At 41.2% G+C, this 6,816-nt stretch overlaps 1 long non-coding RNA gene across 5 annotated transcripts; it reads right to left on the bottom strand.

Annotated features, from left to right (window-relative positions):
- Window positions 1–886: 886 nt before the first annotated feature.
- Window positions 887–3,422, bottom strand: LOC107564558 (uncharacterized). 5 transcript variants are annotated; one of them, XR_001606247.1, is made up of 3 exons: window positions 3,402–3,422; window positions 934–1,482; window positions 887–901 (listed from the first exon to the last, which is right to left on the bottom strand). It is a non-coding gene; the product is annotated as an uncharacterized lncRNA (long non-coding RNA). The 5 variants fall into 5 exon arrangements; XR_001606248.1 differs by lacking the exon at window positions 3,402–3,422 and adding an exon at window positions 3,207–3,244; XR_001606249.1 differs by lacking the exon at window positions 3,402–3,422 and adding an exon at window positions 2,944–2,962.
- Between the last annotated feature and the right edge of the window lie 3,394 nt (window positions 3,423–6,816).

Below are 6,816 nucleotides of genomic sequence, written 5' to 3'. Positions count from 1 at the left end.
ATAGCACCGCCCTGGCACCAACTCAAACCACCCTATATAGCAACGCCCTGGCAACAACTCAAAACACCCTATATAGCAACGCCCTGGCAACAACTCAAAACACCCTATATAGCAACGCCCTGGCAACAACTCAAAACCCCTATAGCAACGCCCTTGCAACAACTCACCACACCCTATAAGCAATGCCCTGGCAATAACTCAAAACCCCTATAGCGAGGCCTGGCAACAACTCACCACACCCTATAGTAATGCCCTGGCAATAACTAAAAACCCCTATAGCAACACACTGGCAACAACTCACCACACCCTATAGCAATGCCCTGGCAATAACTCAAACCCCCTATAGCGAGGCCTGGCAACAACTCACCACACCCTATAGCAATGCCCTGGCAATAACTCAAACCCCCTATAGCGAGGCCTGGCAACAACTCACCACACCCTATAGCAATGCCCTGGCAATAACTCAAACCCCCTATAGCGAGGCCTGGCAACAACTCACCACACCCTATAGCAATGCCCTGGCAATAACTCAAACCCCCTATAGCGAGGCCTGGCAACAACTCACCACACCCTATAGCAATGCCCTGGCAATAACTCAAACCCCCTATAGCGAGGCCTGGCAACAACTCACCACACCCTATAGCAATGCCCTGGCAATAACTCAAACCCCCTATAGCGAGGCCTGGCAACAACTCACCACACCCTATAGCAATGCCCTGGCAATAACTCAAAACCCCTATAACAAGCGCCTGGCAACAACTCAAAACACCCTATAGCAATGCCCTGGCAATAACTCAAAACCCCTATAGCAAGGCCTGGCAACAACTCGCCACACCCTATAGCAACGCCTGGCAATAACTCAAAACCCCTATAGCAATGCCCTGGCAATAACTCAAAACCCCTATAACAAGGCCTGGCAACAACTCACCACACCCTATAGCAATGCCCTGGAAATAACTAAAAACCCCTATAGCAAGGCCTGGCAACAACTCAAAACACCCTATAGCAATGCACTGGCAACAATTCACCACACCCTATAGCAATGCCCTGGCAACAACTCAAAACACCCTATAGCAACACACTGGCAACAACTCACCACATCCTATAGCAACGCCTTGGCAACAACTCAAAACCCCTATAGCAACGCCCTGGCAACAACTCAAAACCCCTATACCTATAGCTACGCCTTGGCAACAATGCAATACCACCTATAGAAATGGCCTGGCAACAACTCAAAACACCTTATTGCAACGCCCTGGCAACCATATAGCAACAGCCTGACAAGAACTCAAAACCCCATAGCAACCCTATAGCACCTCCTTTGCAACAACTCAAAACACCATATAGAAATGTCCTGGCAACAATTCAAAACAGCCTTTAACAACACCTGGCAACAACTCAAATCACCCTATAGCAACACCCTAACAACACTCAAAACCCCATAGCAACCCTATAGCAACCCCCTGGCAACAACTCAAAACCCTCTAGCAACGCCCTGGCAACAACATTTAATTTGCTTTTTTGCTCTTTAAATTGGATTTATTCTGTTGATTTCTTTTGAATACCTTACCTGTAAGTTCTTTCTGAAACATTTTATCAGGATATATTGCAGACCTGGACACTTATATATTTATTGGTGGTTCTTTTTAAAATTCTGGAGAAAATAATGAATGTCAAACAGCCAAAGTGTTTTGTAAGCCGATTATCAGGCGTGAAGCATCTTTCTGTTTGTCTGTTCTGTGTATTTCTATTGCAGAATATGAAAACTGCATAAACGGTGCTGACAGTTAAAGAAAAGCTGTTTTTGCTTACGCTTGTGGTTTTATTTCCGTCGGCTTCATTGATGAACTGTGTTCCTGATGAGCGAGAACATTGTTGCGTTTGTTCCAGACGTGTAATTAAAGGGGGAGCAAACTATAAATAATTAATGTTTCTTTAAGCAAATTAACTGAAGGTTTTTCTCTGAAAGCCATTACTCAACTATACAGGAGAACAAACACAGCGTCACGCCATCCTTCAGGTGCTGAACTCTGAAACCACCAGCATTGTGCAAGTTTTCTCAGTAGTCGCTTGTTCCTTGTGCTTTACAGTAAACTGTTTCTCCATGTGATTGCGAAAGGATTATTCATTGAACTGTTCAGTTTTTAGTGAGTCTAGTTATAATACTGAAAGATAGCACTTGATCAGATGCACCATTTTCACCTGCTGACCCATAAAACATGTGAAGAAATCCCACAGGTAAGTTTTAGAAATGCTAAAAACAGACACCTTAGCAACTGCATGGCAATGTTTTAAAATGTAACTCTTGATACCCTAGCAACCCTATAGCAATGCACTGGCAACAACTTAACAACATAGCAACATCCTGGTACCAACACAAACACCCTATAGCTTTCAGTCACGTGACTGGCTCGAAGACCTGGAGGGCAAAACATCCATAGATCTGCAGCACAATCCTGTCAATTTTCCATCTGTTTCACAGCCGCAAATATTTAGATCACCTCTCAAAAGAATAAAAGCCAAGCTTTGGCCATTTGCAATCCATATTAAGCACCCACGGCAATATTTCAATCATTAAACGGTGCAACAAAATGTAAAAACACTTAAAGTGCCTTAATATATTTAAAACCGTAATATTCTCTATATTATATGCATAGTTTACCTAGGCAAGCAGATGAGGCCGGAATATGAATGCAATCCGCTTAATGGTTCAGTGTTTTCCTTTTAATGGTTTTCTATGGGAAACCATTTAACGTGAAACTTTGCACATTGCGTTTATATTCTAATGCCATGATGAAAGTTTGAGCAAAACATGCTAACTGTTCTGTGTTTGGCTGCAGAGACGAGCACTGAACACTGTTTAGAGTCTCAGCCTCAGAGACAAGCAGTGGATTTATTGATGTATTTACTGTATATTGCTGCTGCCACAACAACTCAAAACACAGTATAGCAACTCCCTGGCAACAACTCAAAACACCGTATAGCAATGCCCTGGTAGCAACTCAAAACGACGTGTAGCAACACCCTGGCAACAACTCAAAACACCCTAGTAATGCCCTGGCAACAACACAAACACTGTATAGCAACGCCCTGGCAACAACTCAAAACACCCTAGTAATGCCCTGGCAACACCACAAACACTGTATAGCAACGCCCTGGCAACAACTCAAAACACCCTAGTAATGCCCTGGCAACACCACAAACACTGTATAGCAACGCCCTGGCAACAACTCAAAACACCCTAGTAATGCCCTGGCAACAACACAAACACTGTATAGCAGTGCCCTAGCAACAACTCAAAACACCCTAGTAATGCCCTGGCAACAACACAAACACTGTATAGCAACGCCCTAGCAACAACTCAAAACACCCTAGTAATGCCCTGGCAACAACACAAACACTGTATAGCAACGCCCTGGCAACAACTCAAAACACCATTTAGCAATGCCTTGGCAACAATTCAAAACACCCTAGCAACGCTCTTGACAACCATGCACAACAATTTAATATCAGTGCAGTGGTGAGTTTAGTTTTTTATTTTTATTTTTTAGCATATTTCGTACACAAGTGCTTCATGTTAAAAATATGCATAAGCAATACAAAAAAAAGGAAAAATAGAGCATTATTAAAATGTATTATAAGTCTTAATAATTTTCTCGCATACAGCTGTAGTTGTGTGAATGTTGTGCATGCAGTTCTGGTGAATTCTGGACCTGCAGCTCTGAGTCAGTCGGGCTGATGTGAGGCACGCTGGAGGCTCAGGCTATTTCTAGAGCTGCATTGTGTAGATGTTTCTCTGCTCCGCTGGCATGGAGATGAGTGCGTGTCACTCTGAAGACACACCAGTTTTAGAAGCGTCAGGGTCACTTCTGAAGCTGCTCTGACCTACGGGTCAAAGGTCATGCAGGGGAGACACAAACTCGGAGAACCAGCAGCGCAAACACATGAAGATCTGCCTGAACAATACTGTAGAATCACAGGTAACAAAATACCTTCTAAGAGTGTTTTGCTAATGTTCCCATTAAGTTATATCTGAATGTTACTAAGAAAGGTTATGCAACTGTTAAAGAAACATTCCATTGTGTAACTTTGCAAACATTAAGGGAACGGTATTTATGAATGTTCTTTGAATGTGTATTTAACATTTTTTTAAATGTATCATTTTGCAAACGCAAATGTTACTTTTGAGTGTTCTCTAATTGTTCTAAAACAGGTGATAACATTTAAAAAACGTTAGACGAACATCCAACTAAAACCTTTCAGGAAAAATATGTTCCATGAATGATGTATGCTTTTGTGCTAAAGTTTTGAAAACATTATTAAAGACCAGATAACAAACATTCCCTTGATGTCACTGGAAGAATGTTTGTTGGAGGGATAGTTCACCCAAAAATTAATAACAGAATTTTAGTTTTAAGCATCAAAATTTAGATTAAGTTGCCGTCCTCATGAAAGCCTTCCGCTCTTTATTTCCTCGAAGTCTATTAAAGTTGAAGTGTCTGAGTCTGACCGGAGCAGATTCCTGATACTTCCTTCAATTACAACACAGGCATTTTCATTGTTACAACGTTTCGGAGTTCGAGTTGATTTCTGTTCCTCAGTGTGTCTCTTCAGGACGATGTCTTCACGGGCAGGGACAGCAGGATTAGTTCCAGAGCTGCTCTTGTGTTTGTGTTTCTGACGGATGCTGTTTATTTGTGTCTGATTGGAAGTCGAGGAGGCGCTAAAGAGTTCCATAATCCTCCTTTTATTCCAGAGGTTCTTCCTCGGTCGGCCCACCGCTCTCAAACGCTGATAAGTCACGAATCTTACGCTCCTGTTATTCCTCTGGAAACACGCAGGACGCCGCTCATCATTTTCTGATGATATTCCTCCAACACAATCAGCCGTTTGCACCGTTCTCAAACAAGTTCTTCAAAAGAGCTTTTGCCCATTGATGAACCGTTTCTTACTGCTTCAGATTAGTTTTTGTAGTTTTAACGGGATTGTTCATCTGAAAGTAACAATAATGACATGCATCGTGGTCCGTTCCTAATTTAAACTACTTTTATGTTGCTATTCTGTGTTTTTTTTTAGATTGACGGCCCGTCTGCTTTTGTTGATCAGAAAATTACAGCTTGTATGAAATATAGGTTTTAAAACGAATATTTAGTATAAAGCTAACCCCAAAGAATGCGAGAATGTTGTGCTACTATGTTATTTTTGTACGTTCCGTTTTTAAAATGTTTATTTATTTACTATTTTTTGTGGTTAATGCAAACCTTAAGGAAACATTACGTTTTATAATTTAGCTTTTTGCTTTTATCATTATGGGAATTATATTTTTGAATGTTCTCTGAACTTCGCAACATTTAAAAAAACATTAGACAAACATCCTACTACTCCAGCTAACAAAAATGTTTTAAGACGGTTGTGCTAATATTCACACTAAGTTACAGAAACATTATATCTGAATGTTTTCAAAATGTATCGATTTTTAAATGTTTCAAATTTCTTTGTGCTAATGTGAAATGTTAAAGGAACGTTCCATTTTAGCATTTTGCTGACATTATCGCAGTCCATCTGTTTTGTTGCTCAGAAGAAATAACATATTTTGGGTAAACTATTGTGACATCTGGCACAGAATCATCACACATCTAAGCCGTCTTTCCCGAGCGCTGTCTGGAAGTGTCCAGTAGATACCACAAATCTATCTTGATGTTCACTCAAAACCACCTTACGTGCAGCAGATGCATTTCAGCTCTTTATTTGTGTCGGAGCTTGTCCGCAGCTCTGAGGTTCTCTGAAAAGGGCTGCTGGGCAGCAGTGTGAACAGAGAAGTGCGTGTTTGAACGGATATATGTTATCATTGCCGTACAGCTGGCGGCTGCGGAGAGAAAGAGGAAGATGTGCTCTGGTTCTGACGGTTCGTCTAAACCGCAGTGAATCATCACGTCAGCTTCCTCCTGCGGACCACGGCTCCAGTGTGAACAACCCATGCACTTCTGATGCAGGTCAATGCTGCTTCACCTCAGATCTCCATCCCGGACCGGTTTAGCCCTATACGCATGTTTGTCTTTCATAAGATATATTTCAATTCGCTTTAAAGCACTGTAGTGATGTTCTGATTATGTGTTTCGTGTTCTTGTGTTTAAGGCAAGACACTCCATTCAACTAATAAATATGACTATAATCCCTTAGTTGATTGATTACAAACTTGTTTTGCGTTACAAGTTTACTGAAAGGTTGTTTAAATATGCAAATGATGCATTATCTCATGAAATATGCAGTAATTTGCATTCATTTCCAGAATATTAATATGAAGACTGGATAAAGTCAAAATTCTTGTATGATTATTATATATATTTTTTGCCATATTAGAGGTTTTTCCTGCAGGGATTTTGGATTTTTAGGAAATACTGAGTGCGTTTATAACGCACGTTCTTAAGCCGATAATGCTTAATAAGCTGAAAACGCACTTGGTCGTGTAAACGCGGTAACCCGTTTTCTTTTATCGGAGTAAGGTCATAAACGGCGTAAGCATAAACCGGTCGACACAGGTAGTTTTTTGCCTCTTACTCCGATTTCGCGCGGCATGTAAACGCAATAAGCCGCTTTCTGTCCGCTTATTGAAGTGCGCATGTGTGATACGTGACAGGAACGCATCGTTAGTGCAGATTTAAGCGCATCTAGACCGAGCAAACGTCTGGAAAATAGGAAATGTGTCACAAAAGCAGACTTTTTCATGATTCGGAAAATGATAAAAATGTGTTTTCATCTCGCGCAGCAGAAGTGGTTCAGTCACAATGCTGCGTTTATAACTGCAAGAGAGGATAA

The sequence above is a fragment of the Sinocyclocheilus grahami genome, unplaced genomic scaffold (genome assembly GCF_001515645.1).
Source record: "Sinocyclocheilus grahami isolate Dianchi unplaced genomic scaffold, SAMN03320097.WGS_v1.1 scaffold947.1, whole genome shotgun sequence".
Taxonomy (NCBI): domain Eukaryota; kingdom Metazoa; phylum Chordata; class Actinopteri; order Cypriniformes; family Cyprinidae; genus Sinocyclocheilus; species Sinocyclocheilus grahami.
The sequence above is the reverse complement of the archived record's forward strand: the minus strand, read 5'-3'. Positions and strand labels throughout refer to the sequence as shown.